Here is a 14,185-nt window from a genome sequence, read left to right as displayed (position 1 = left end):
TTATGTTGTACTTTTTAATAATAATGCCTTTGATTTCCTGGAATGTATCATCCCACTTAGCAGGAAACAAATGCCTTTTTCCTTAACTACCATCCTTTTGCCTGCCTCCCATGTGCACACAAGCACGCTCACAGAGGACCCGCCTGCTGCTGTCTTAGACCTGAGCATTGTTTATGACATAACATAACAGTTACATGGTTTCATCTATGCAAAGGCTTTCATTAACATAGCAGATAATCTTTTCAGATATGCATATATGTTATTGGTATTGCTTCTAGACTTTATATTTAGATTAATTTGAAGAATTCTCCAGGAATATATGTAGCAACAGAAAAAAAAATTCACTGTGTTGAAGCTGTGACAGATCATATAATGTTTAAAATTATAAAAAAGAGAAGGGATGAAGCAAACAAATCATCTATTCTTTAAGATAATATTGCATATCAAATCAACTAACTCATTAAACTAGATTTAGTTCAAAGCATGTAATTCTTTGAAATTTGTAATAAATGAAACTATGACAAGCATTATTTGTAGTCAGGATGTAAATTACTATACTCAATGTATTAATAATTATTTAAAACAGTTTAACTGTAATGACACCTGCAAATATACTGCTTGATGGGCATTTTATAATGTTTAATTTAATAATTATAAAGCTTCAGTTATGTGAATGTAATTATACTTATTTTTCCTTAAATAAGATGCGGATAAAGACAGCATGCTGCAGTCCGAAAACGCACAGACACTGAAGTTCCCCTGCTGAACTGAGCTCTTTCAGCAACACGTTGTAAGTGACAACGTGTTTCTTAACAAATATGTTAGGGATAACAATTATCTATAATACCCCTGATTGTTGTTGTACATAGATTTTTACAACTAAATCCTAACAAATTCAATACATGTTGTTAGGGTACACTTTGTTTCAAAAATAGATGAGAAAGGAACCCTTTCCAATTGGTCCTTTGACACATGCATTATTTTGATACTATTACAGGGCAAAGGAACTTAAAAGAAAATTATACGCTGGCACCCTTGGAAAAAAATGCATGTACAAATTTAAAAAAAATATATATATATATGAACAAGTAAGATCCATTTCAGAGACACATTATCTAAAGATGCATAAATTAAACATTATGTACATTATTATATTTTATAACAGCAAAGTGAAAGGCAAAAATCATTTGAATATCTTATTAGATACAGAAAGAGCATTTGACAAAATAATGCATTACTCCATAATTTGAAAAAACTGTGATAAATTAAGTACAGAATGAACTTACCTCAAAACAATAAAGCTATATAAAATAAGCCATCATTCAACATCAAGCTCAATGGAGAAAGATGAGGGTGTTGTCCATAAGAACAACAAAATAATAATAATGTCCACTCTTACTGCTTGTATTCAACATAATTCTGGACACTTAATCAGAATACATTCACTTTAGGAAAAAAAAAAGTTAGATTATTAGTACTTGCAGTTTATGAAATCCAATATAGACAAAAAACAAAAAACAAAAAAAGCACCCAAAAGCTGTTAGAGCTGATAAATCAATCTAATAATTTAGGAGTATACAAACACAATTAGTTGCATTGTTACACATATCAGAGATTTTATGAAAAAGAAATTAAAGAACAAACACAATTTCTAAGTTAAAATAACCTCTGCAGTGAAAATGATAAATCATTGATGAAAGAAATTGAGGTGAACACAAAGAAATGAGAAAATCCATATTTATGGCTTAGGAAATAAACATAAATATATGCATGCCTATTATAAAGATGTTTATATAACCAATGAAATAGCCATGAAAATCCTCATATTTCACAGAACTAGATAATAACGTTGATTAGACAAAAAGTATTGAGTATAAAGAATGAAGAAGGGGAAATTACGCTGCCTGATTTTAAAAGATGTTACAGTAGTACAGTCATTAAATTTCACGTTGCTGACATAAAAACAGGTAGATTGACCATCATAAGAAAGCTTGGTTGACAGTCTCAGAGCGATCTAGCTTGTTTTTAACTTGTGATGGGATTGAAATTTTGTTAGGAGAATTCCAATTTCATGGTCCCAATGTAAATACATATTTCTTACTATGTTTTTCAGAAAATTTTCTCCTTAGGAAACGTAAATCCTTTGCTGTGGTGCTTTCTGCGTTTGCAAAGCCTTATGAATATCTTTGGTGCTCCTGTTACAATCAGTGTTGTGCCCAACAGCAGAATCAAGCAGTATTTGGACAATATTTTGTGTCATTTTTCTTTGCAATGTTCATTGAGATGCATCATGTCATCCACATTTCAGTTTGCCATCTTGTCAATGATATTTTGCTGCAAATCTTTTGAAACTAATTTCGCAAGTCAGACGGCTGGTCTGTATACTAAGAATAAAAACGTCTTAAATCAACTAAAACACTATTGTTGTTTTTAGTGAAATCATCAGATAAGAGCTAAAACCCCAGCTGTGACAGATCCACATACTCTAATATAAATATGACAGGTTTAATTGAGAACAGTTGTAAATAAAAAATTGCAATTGACTACATATTTGGATGAAATCTATGTTAGCGAACTAACACAATGTCTCCATACAATAGGAATTATACCTCAGTAATTGTTCACGCCTCTTATGTCTGTCACTAGATAAAACAAGGAAAAAAAGCTCATGATAGAAAAGTTGAGCAAATTGTCATCCTAGACATGATTTAAAGACAACATTCTCCCCACTCCAATTAATTGGGAAGAAATAATCCATTGCTCTTCTGTTAGACACTGCTTATAAATTGCGTGACTATAACTTTTAGTGATCAAATTACTCAGATTAACGACAGCTGTTTCATCTGAAAAATTAATTAAATACAGCAATTTTCTAATGGATTCTTGAATTGTAAAACAAAAAAGAAAAAATATTGCACAGGTAAGATAAACGGAGTAAAAACTGAGAAGGAATATACTGAGGAACTTATTAAATGAGCCCCATTGAAGTTAATGTATTTTCTCCAAGTAAATAAAAATGAGGATTTTTGCTTTGAGTAGTTCTACTTGAGGATTTAATTTTGGACACAGACACAACTTTATTGTATATTTGGACTGAAATATTAAATTTCACTAGTATAAAATGTTACTAGTATACTTTAAATAGTAAAAAATGTCACCGATAAATTTTGCTAGTAAAATATTTTCAATTTCATTGCAGAGTGCTTTGCTATTTTTTCAGTGCACACATGATATTCACCAGGTAGAAAATGGAAAAAGATAAATATATGAACCACTTAAATACTAGTGTTTTTTATTGTTATTTTTGCATTTAAAATCACCACAGTAAGTTGAGATTGGATTTCTATAGAATATCACTGTTAAAGGCTTTTTATTTTAATGAAAATAGTGACTTTTCTAATTTTCTAAATGAGTTACAGAGATTAACAATATTCATAAGGAAATCAGATTGCAACAGCACTATTTTAAGATGTTTTATGTTATAATTAATATGGCATTTACGGTCAAAATAAAAATATACAATTTGTATGGAATTAAGCAAAATGGAGATAGAATAATTAGTTTGAGTAAATGTAAGGCCTGAAATAGAATAGTAAAATTGTTGAGTCACAGGATGTTTGTATTCTTAATAAACTGGAATCAGATTTTTCTCCAGAACACTCTCATTAGTCTATGCTTACAACAGCAGTGCACTGCAAATCTCACATCCATATATTCTTGATATTCCTTCCCAAAATCTCATATTTCAATTTTTTATCTCATTGACTAAAAGAAAAGATCATTTTTAAATATGTGTTTCTCTTTGGCATCTAGAATAGGAACTTATTCATATCTTATTTCCAGCTGTAAATTGTCAATTAAGCATCATTTTTTTTTCCTGAATAGAGAGCACAGATTTTTTTTTTAATTTAATAGGTCCCATTTTAATCATAGCTGTTATTTGTTCTTAAGTTTTGGATAAAAATGGCTTTTCTAACACTATAATGTGCTAATAGATATTGCTCATTACATTTAATAGCAAATGAACTAAATTTTAATTCATGAAATTGTCCCTTTCTTTTTTATTTAGTGTGAAGAGATTTTTTATTGCATCAACAAGCACAAAATCATATTTTGTTCAGATCATAGTATGAAGAAAAAAGCTCACTTACTACTCTTTCTTTATTTTTGTGTTATTTATTTACTTGAATGTCAGAGCTGTAGAAAGAGGAGACACAGAGTGAGTTCTTTCGATGAGGGTTTATTCCCCAGATGTCCACAGGGGCCACAGCTGGGAGACTGAAGCCACAAGCCCAGACCGTTATACAAGCCTCTCTCATGAGCACAGCGGCCTAAACACTTAGGCTATCTTTAACTGCACTTCCCTGACCATTAGCAGAAAGCTGGATTTGAAATGAAGCTTTACCCAAATTTTGACCCTTTATCCCTCCTGTAATAAGACCATGGATACTTTTTAGTCCAATGAAAGTTTTCAAATATAGAAATTGAGAAAAAGTTTTAAATTCTGTTGTACCACTAAGAATGTGGATTTTTGAACATTTGTTAGTTTTATGTCTTTACTGGTGTTTTGCATTTTGTGAATTTATTGCTTAAAGTCATTCCGTTCACTCATTTTTGTTTTGAAGCTACTGTAAGTACTGTATGCTTTTATTACATATTCAACCACAACATCAGACAAATTATAAGGAGTGCGCATTGATCAGAAGTTTCATGTGTGTAATCAGGAAAATGAAATAAAGGCAAATATTAAGTCATACAGTGTCCAACTGTGTGAGTGTTGTTAAAATTCCAGTAAACTGTTAAATGATATGGTGAAGATTTGAAATCTTTGCTATGTGGAATCTTCCAATTCTTGAAATTATGTTGTATCTACACTTAATTAATTTTTTAAAATTTCTTTTCATTTTGTTAAAAAAATAGATTGTAGCATTAATTAGGTTTATGTCCCACCTATTCTTTGCTCACATGTATAAATGCATACTTTTGTGTGTTACACATACTGCGAAATTTTGGAAGTATTTAACAAGTTTGAAAGTTTTCTGTCACATATTCATTGATATTTTCTATACAATCATGTAGTTTGGAAGTATGGGAAGCTACATTTATTTACTTTCAGATGTATGTTCCAATTCCTTTATTTAAATGTTAATTAATATAATTAATGCATTTATTATTCATATGGCACATATCAAAATATATAGACAATATATCTACAATTATATATCACTTTAATTATTAAATGTTAATTAATTAATTATTCTCATCTACTTGATTTTAGTATATGTGCTGCCGAAGCAAGCACAATTCTCATCCACTTGAAAGGTAGATTAAGAGACAGACAAAAGGTCCTTTACTGTGAATCAGGCTCAAACGAGAGGCCAAAGATTCTGACCAGGCTCCCACATCAAACACAAGGCCTTGTTTTCCTGACCCATCACCATCTGTCTCCTTAGGCATGTTAATGCGAAGTTGGATCAGAAGCAAAAAGGCAGAAGTGGGGCTAGAACTGGACCTCTTAGGTCGAGTGTTGCCAGCACATACTCTATTTGACCTTTACAAACCTCGTCCATGTTTGAGCTGTTTTGTTTTGGTTTTATGTCCTTGTAAACTTTGCAGCTTAATACATTGTCACAAGCATAGTTGGCTCATATTTTTCTTCAGTTGTGTTAGTTTTTCATATAATCTGTTTCTTGATCTTATTTGTTGCTGAAAAATAAAGCTTTGCAGTTTATTACAACAATAATCCTGTAGTAGTTTCTGCGATTTATCAGTGCCTTCAGGATCTTATCCAAGCACTGTTTCCTATACTGCTGTCTTGAATTGTTAGTTTTTAACATTCAAATTCAGGTTAAATGTTGAATTGTTGATTGTAGGCATTATTGTAGCCATAATATGTAGGCATTCGAGTTTACGTGTTCTGCAAGTGAATATTCACTTTCCTCTGCACTGTTTCACAGAGATGATGCTTTGGCCAACATAGTTTTCTTATCACTGTCACAGATCAGTTGCCTTTTTCTCCCTTCTCATGTTCTTCTCACTTTGTTTTTTTTCCTTTTTTAGGATTTATTTACTTTAATTGAGAACACAGAGTTACAGAGAGAAGGAGATATACAGATATTCCATTTGTTGGTTCACTGCCCGTGGCCACAAAAACCAGGGCTGAACTGATGTGAAGCTAGGAGCCAGGAGATTCCTCTGGATTTCCCATAGAGTGTGGCGTTCCAAGGCTTTGGGCCATCCTGTGTTGCCTTTCCAGGCCACAAGCAGGGAGTTGAGTGGAAAAAGGAGCAGCTGGGACAAAAACTATTGCCCATATTGGATCCCAGCACACGCAAGGTGAGGATTGTAGCCACTGAGCCATCTTGCTGGGCCCCCATCATTCTTTTTTTTTTTTGTATCTGAGGTGTTTTAGATTGCAGGTCTTCATGTTGAGGTGTTCTTCCTTCTGCTCGATTTATTCCTTTGGTGAGTTTAATATTGAATTTTTTATTTCACTTATTATCTTCTCTATTTCCAAGATTTCTTTGTTTCCCTCTGATATCTCTGTTATATCTCCCATTCATTTTCTTCCTTGTTTTTCTCATTTCAGTCATCTTTCTGTTTTCCTTCTCTTTCTATGATCAGCACTTTGAGTTATTTGACAGGCGTTTCATCACTATTCACCTGGGCATCTTCAGAGTCTATTAGTAAGGCATTACTGTGTTTCTACAGGGTTGCCAGGTCTTCTTACTTCCTTGTACTTCCTGTATCCCCACACTGTTATGTGCAAACTTGACAGCCTAGTGTTCATGATCACAGTTCCTTTCTTTTTAAGGTTTAATTTGTTTTCACCAGAAAGGAAAATTTATAGAGAGAAGGAGAGGCACAAAGATCTCCCATCTGCTGATTCACTCCCCAAAAGGCTTCCTCAGCCAGAATTGAATTAATCAGAAGCCAGAAGCCAGTACTTCTATGTCTGCCATGCAGTTGCAGGGACCTGATGCACTGGGGATCTTTCTCTGCTTTCCCCGTCTACAACCAAGGAGCTGGATGGGAGTGTAATAGTCGGGACACAAACCCACTCCCACAGAAGATGCACATTCTTAGAGGCGCATGATAAATGAACTGAACTATCACCCTGTGATAAAAGATAAAATACAGGTAAGCAATATTAGAAATAAAAGGGAGACTGTAACTATTAATCTTGTAGATACTTAAAGGGAAACTATAAAAAAAGCAGTATGCCAATCAACTTGGCAAGCCTCAGTAAATCTGATGAAGTCTTTTAACAATGCATGTACAAGGGGCTGGCTCAAAGTCTAGAGGCTAAATCCTTGCCTTGCATGCACGGGGATCACATATGGATGCCAGTTGGTGTCTTGCCTACTCCACTTCCCATCCAGCTCCCTGCTTGTGGCCGGGGAAAGTAGTACAGTATGGGACACTGCACCTGCATGGGAGACCCAGAAAAATCTCCTGGCTCCTGGATTCAGATTCCCTCGGGCCATTTGTGGGCACTTTGAAATGAACTAGTGGATGCAAGATCTTTGTTTCTACTTCTCTCTGTACATCTGCTTTTCTAATTAAAATTAAAATTAAATTAAATTAAAATATATCTTAAACATAATATATGAATAAAATTTTAAAAAGAGGAAAAAGATAATGTTGAAAGCAAAATATTTATTAAGAATTCAATAATTGGGCCCGGTGCAGTGGCGCAAGTGGTTAAGTCCTTGCCTTGCATGCCCGGGATCCCATATGGGCGCCGGTTCTAATCCCAGCAGCCCCACTTCCCTTCCAGCTCCCTGCCTGTGGCCCGGGAAAGCAGTCGAGGACAGCCCAAGGCTTTGGGAACCTGCACCCGCGTGGGAGACCCGGAAGAGGCTCCTGGCTTCGGATCGGCATAGCATCGGCCGTTGCGCTCACTTGGGGAGTGAATCATCGGACGGAAGATCTTCCTCTCTGTCTCTCCTCTCTGTATATCCGCCTTTCCAATAAAAAATAATAAAAATAAATCTTTAAAAAAAAGAATTCAATAATTATCTTTGAAATGATACTGTATAGTAGACTTGGAAAGAAGGACTTTTACAAATTCTCTACAATCTTTTTTTTAAATAGATGTGGGGAGAATATTTCCTAAGTCATATTGTGAAAAACGTATTACCCTTTTTCAAAACCCAGCCTATGGCATGAAGAGAAAGGAAAATAAACATGAATATTTCTTATAAGCATAAACTTAAAGTTGTGAATAGCATGTTTGCCTATTGATTCAACAGTGTCATCCAGGAGATTCCCTCCTGCACTCCCCTCTCATATTCTTTTGTGCATAATAAAATGGACAATCCTCACCATCTTGTCCAAGCTCATTCTTACAGCCAAAGAAGACCAGTGCCTCACCCCCTGTCACCTTGGGACCTGCTTCTATGTCTCCATTTACCTTTGACAATGGCATGCCTTCATGTGGATTGTTTTAATTTGACCTCAAAGTTTGGAATCATTCTGAATTATTCTATACATACAGTGATTTGGGCCTGTTGGCGGCCTTGACCTGAGAACAGATTTTTTCGTCTTGCAGATTCTCTCTTTCCCATTATCTTCCGATCTTTGCTGGCATAGAGTTTGAACCAAAATGTTAAACCCCTTTCGTACAACACTCCTGTTGTCTTTGTTATGCAATTGCACTCCCCCCCATACAAAAAATGCACAAGAATGCTGTTGTTTGCTTATATATATTATGTTGTTTGGTTTTATATATATATAATATCTTAATATATTATGGATTAAGAACTCGTTAGATTCTAAAAATAAATACATTGCTAGCTGTAGTTTCATTACTTGTTTCAAAATTCTATGCATGAGCTACTTATAAAAACACAATAATGTCACACCAACATAACAACAATTTCCTTAGGCAAACTAATAGCCTATTTTATTCATGATCTCATTCGCTTGTGATGGAATGGCATAATCCTGATTTAATTATATAGATAGAATTCATGTAATCAAAACATGCTCAGTGAGTAAGCAGTTTAAGAGAATATTATTTGAGGGGTAAATTGAGTTTCTTTGTGTATTAAAACCCACACCTTAAAACTCATGAACATTCCTCTAAATGGCCATTAATAGAAACTGTTTTAATAATTAAAACATAACCATGTTTAGGAAATACATTTATCATTTGCAATAGAGCATGCAGACCTTGCTTGCTATTCTTTCTTTAGTAAGATTCAAGAATAAACTCACTCTATTTAGAGCGTGTGAATAGCACATTAGTGTACATACGCATTTGTCACCCCTGAAAAAGTTTTGCAGCTTCATTTTAATCACTTCCAAGGTAAGGTTTTGTTTACCAGTCTTTAGAAATTAATCACTGTCATTGCATTGTTAACAGAAAAAAAATAATAAGACTTTGATAAAGTGGGTACAATTTGTGTGGAGTATATAAAAATTAGATTATGCAGAACCTGACTAAAGGCTTAACTACATTACTGCAGTAAGCTTTTTCTGGTTGCAAATAAACAGCGATGCTCAAGAAGAAAATAGACACATTTTGCAAATACAAAAAGAAAAAAGAAATCTTTGCAGTTTTATTTGCAAAGGAATTCTTCCAATGAAAGGTGGACACTGCTGTCTTCTACAAAAGAGGCCAAGCAATCACATTATTCCAATTTCTATAGTGTGATATGCAATTATTAATGTAGTGAAGTGTACATCACTTCTAAATAATTTGGCATATGTTTATTAAGAACCATATAGATGAAACCTTTTGCACTTGAAGAGAACAAATGAGTATGAGCCAATTAGTTGTAAAAGGGTGACATGTAGGGCCCGGCGCGGTGGCGCAAGTGGTTAAAGGTCCTCGCCTTGCACGCCCGGGATCCCATATGGGCGCCGGTTCTAATCCCGGCAGCCCCGCTTTCCTTCCAGCTCCCTGCCTGTGGCCTGGGAAAGCAGTCGAGGACAGCCCAAGGCTTTGGGACCCTGCACCCGCGTGGGAGACCCGGAAGAGGCTCCTGGCTTCGGATCGGCATAGCATCGGCCGTTGCGCTCACTTGGGGAGTGAATCATCGGACGGAAGACCTTCCTCTCTGTCTCTCCTCTCTGTATATCCGCCTTTCCAATGAAAAAATAATAAAAATAAAAATCTTTAAAAATAAAAAAGGGTGACATGTAGAAATAGAAGTATCTATTTTGCATAGTATTACTTATAGCAATGCAAACAGTGTCTTCTTGCTAATACTAACTTTCGGACCAGGCACGGTACTCATCTAATTTTTCTGACAGTTCAGTGAAGCAATTTGTTCATCATTTCTAATTCCTGAGATGAGTGGTTTGAAAGTCGTGGATGACAAGCAACGTAGGCACAGAGCAAGACAGAGCATATGATGGAGTATGAATTAGAAAGGTTTTTTGAAGTATCTCAACAATTTCCCACTTGGGACAATCTGTTTTCTAATATTCTGTCTTTGACATGAATTGATTCTATTTTTTCGGTTAGACATATTTACTGAGCACTGACTATGTGCGAAATAATGAACGAGTCCTAGGGTTAAAGAAGACAGAGTGTACTCACTTCTGCTTAGATGCACATGCACCATTTTTTATAAGGTTTATTTATTTTTACTGGAAAGGCAGGTTTATAGAGATAAGAAGAGAGAGCGAGTGAAAGATCTTTCACCTGCTGGTTCACTCCACAGATGCTGAAACAGCTGGGACTTTGTAGTTCCAAAGCCAGGAACCAGGAACTTCTGCTGGATCCTCTCACAGGACTACAGGCTCCCACGACTTAGGGCCATCATTCACTGCGATCTCAGGCAGCAGTATAAACATATCTGTCAAGTGTATTTCAAAGGATATCAGGAGATTAGTTAGCAAAGGATTCTGTACTGCAATAATCCTTGAGGAAGTTAGATATGGCAAAAAAGTCTTAACCAATACTAATCTTTCTCGCCCAAGCATAAGTCAGAACTCTGTGTTTTTATGTATATCCTAATTATATAGTGATTACAACATAAAATATCAATCAATATATTTTAAATGGTTGAAATGTATCAAAACTAGATTTGTTGCCAAAAAGTTGGCTATGGTATTTATAAAAGTTATTTCCCAATTTATAAATTTCCTGTTACATAATTTTCAGAGGATTTTAGGTTTCGTTAAAAAAAAAGTTAACTTCTATTTTTTAAGATTTATTTAGTTTTTAAATGTTTATTTTATTTTTATTAGAAAGTCAGATATACAGAGAGGAGCAGAAGCAGATAACAAAATCTTTTGTCTGATGATTCACTCTCCAAATGACCGCAATGGCTGGAGCTGCATCAATCTGAAGCCAGAAGCCTCTTCTGGGTCTCCCAAATGGTGCAGGGTCCCAAGGCTTTGGGCTGTCCTTGACTGCTTTCCCAGGACACAAGCAGGGAGCTGGATGGAAAACGGATAGGTGGATTAGAACCAGTGGCTATATGGGATCCTGGCACATGTGAGGCTAGTACTTTTGCAACTAAGCTACCACACTAGGCCAAAGTGACTTCTCTTAAGTGCTATGACAAAGCTTAATTTATGCAATCCTGGTAGAAATCCTGGACTAATATACATTTTATTTAAATTCTGTATAAGAATTTCTTTTTTTAAGAGTTATTTTTATTTTTTTTTTTTTTATTGGAAAGGCGGATATACAGAGAGGAGAGAGAGAGAGGAAGATCTTCCGTCCGATGATTCACTCCCCAAGTGAGCTCAACGGCGCTGTTGCTATGCCAGTCCGAAGCCAGGAGCCTCTTCCGGGTCTCCCACGTGGGTGCAGGGTCCCAAAGCTTTGGGCCTTCCTCGACTGCTTTCCCAGGCCACAGGTAGGGAGCTGGAAGGGAAGTGGGGCTGCCAGGATTAGAACCAGCGCCCATACGGGATCCTGGGCGTGCAAGGGGAGGACTTAACCACTTGCGCCACCGTGCCGGGCCCCTATATAAGAATTTCTTATACAGTGAAAACAAAATACCACATCAGACAAGGAAAATTGCTGTGGTGTTATGAAAATTTTAAATGTCACATTTATATTTTCTGCATATTTTACACCAACACAATGACACTATTAATACTAACAGTCCTAAAATACATAAATACATAATTATTGTTGTAGTCTATAGACTCTGGATTCTTTGGTAATTGGATATTTAATATGAGACTTTCTGTCCAAACAGAAAGCATATACCCAAATCTTTTTTCACATTGCTGTGGAGCAAATGTTTAAAGCCAGTAATGCATGAGACAACAACACTGAGACATCCATTAGTAGGCAGAGATGGCAGGAGAGACCAGTCATTCCTTTGCCTCCCCTTGGCAGTGCCTCTTCTTCAGAATGCAAAGAATTATAGCAGAATCCAGTCACCATGTACTGAAACGGCACATTAAATACATTTAAACCATAAGTATCCAACCTAGGCAAATTTATAGTACATCTAGTTAATCACAAATGCAGATAAATAAGTCACATTTTCTGCTTCATGAAATAATCTTCTTATTTTTTCCTCTTCCAGAGTTTGTGCAACAATGGATAATTCTTCCTTTCAACTGAACTCCTGAATTACCGCATTTAAATTGGTACCACATGCACCATTTTTCTTGTTCACTTTAGGATTAAATTTCTCTACACGGTGCCTTAAAAAAATATTGCCAACCTGCATTCAAGTTTACAAGGTAGATGTTGGGAGATTAGAATTCTACACAAGTGATTGAAAAATAGGTAAATGTGAAGTGTGCTAGCTGGTGGTATATCAGCACTCCCCTTAAATATGTAAGGAGACTCAGCCATGGCTATAGTATAAATATACTAAAATACTTAGATCGAATATGGCATAAAAAAAAATCCTAAATGGCTGAAGTGTTCTGGAACTTTACTGTCTCTTGACATAAACAAGGATCTAGTGGAATCATTTATTTTTGGGTCCTTGCCAGCATCCCTGTGGTCAGTTGCAGCAGCCTTGAGCTGTAAGTGCACTTCAGTAATAAACTTTGCATATTAAAAGATATCTTGAGCCTAGCAGCCAAAGCCCTGGCCTTGAACTCACCAGGATTCCATATAGGCATCGGTTCTAATCCTGGCAGCTCCACTTCCCATCCAGCTCCCTGTTTATGGCCTGGGAAAGCAGTCTAGGATGGTCCAAGCTCTGATTCCCTGCACACACGTGGGAGAGCTGGAGGAGGCTCAAGGTTCCTGGCTTTGAATTGGCAGAACTCTGGCCATTGTGCTCACTTGGGGAGTGAATCATCAGACGGAAGATCTTCCTCTGTCACTCTACCTGTCTGTGTATCTGACTTTGCACTAGAAATAAATAAATATTAAATAAAAAATGTACGTTGATCTCATCCCCTATTGTGTTGATCTTGTGGGTTTTAGATTCATGGGGTAAACTAGTAGTTTGGGATATGTGACAACAAAACTTCTCCCTTCATCTTTGCTTCAACTTCAGAGAGTGTAACATGGAAACAGTTATTGTCTAGGGGAAGAAAGAAAATTTTGGTGTGTGTGAGGATATTGCATTAAAAATCTGAAACCTGCCCTATGGGATCTTACAATCCCCTTGTAGACTTTGAGCGATGCTGTGTCATGATCCTAGCAATACAACTGCTAATGTATCGCTTTCCTGACACTGGACCAGCATTCCCACAAATCTAGAACTGATTGTGTGCAAGTACTCTTGTTTCCTTGCAACTCACTACCCATTGTTACTGGAACATGTGTGGCACATGCTTCAGTTTTCCCCATTTCTACTTCCATCAGTTATGACTGAAGATACAGTGAGAAGGCATAAGGCATAAATCAAAGACAAAATAGCATATATTATTGATACAGTTCTTCAGATAAGTCCTCCTGACTATGAAAAGCTAAAATTCATGAAAAGCATGAATTATTATTATTATTATTATTATTGAATGGACACTGAAGTTTCTAAACATTTTTGCAACATTCGTCAAAAATAAGAAAATTCATTCTCTTTTTTAGCCAATCCATTTTACCAATTACTGAAATTAGGCTGAAAGTGTTGTTAATACATTGGAAGAGGGATTTAAATCTGGTGACATCAAATCATAATTTTTTTTAATTTAAAAACTTGTTTTGCTTTTATTTGAAGTGTAGAGATACAGAGAGTGAGGCAGGTGGAGAAAGAGAGAAGGAGAGATAAAGCAGGACTTTCCATTGGTTGGTTCACTCCAC

The sequence above is a fragment of the Ochotona curzoniae genome, unplaced genomic scaffold (genome assembly GCF_017591425.1).
Source record: "Ochotona curzoniae isolate NIBS_2020 unplaced genomic scaffold, NIBS_Ocur_1.0 scaffold_3208, whole genome shotgun sequence".
In the NCBI taxonomy this organism is placed as follows: Eukaryota; Metazoa; Chordata; class Mammalia; order Lagomorpha; family Ochotonidae; genus Ochotona; species Ochotona curzoniae.
This window is presented reverse-complemented; position numbering follows the sequence as displayed.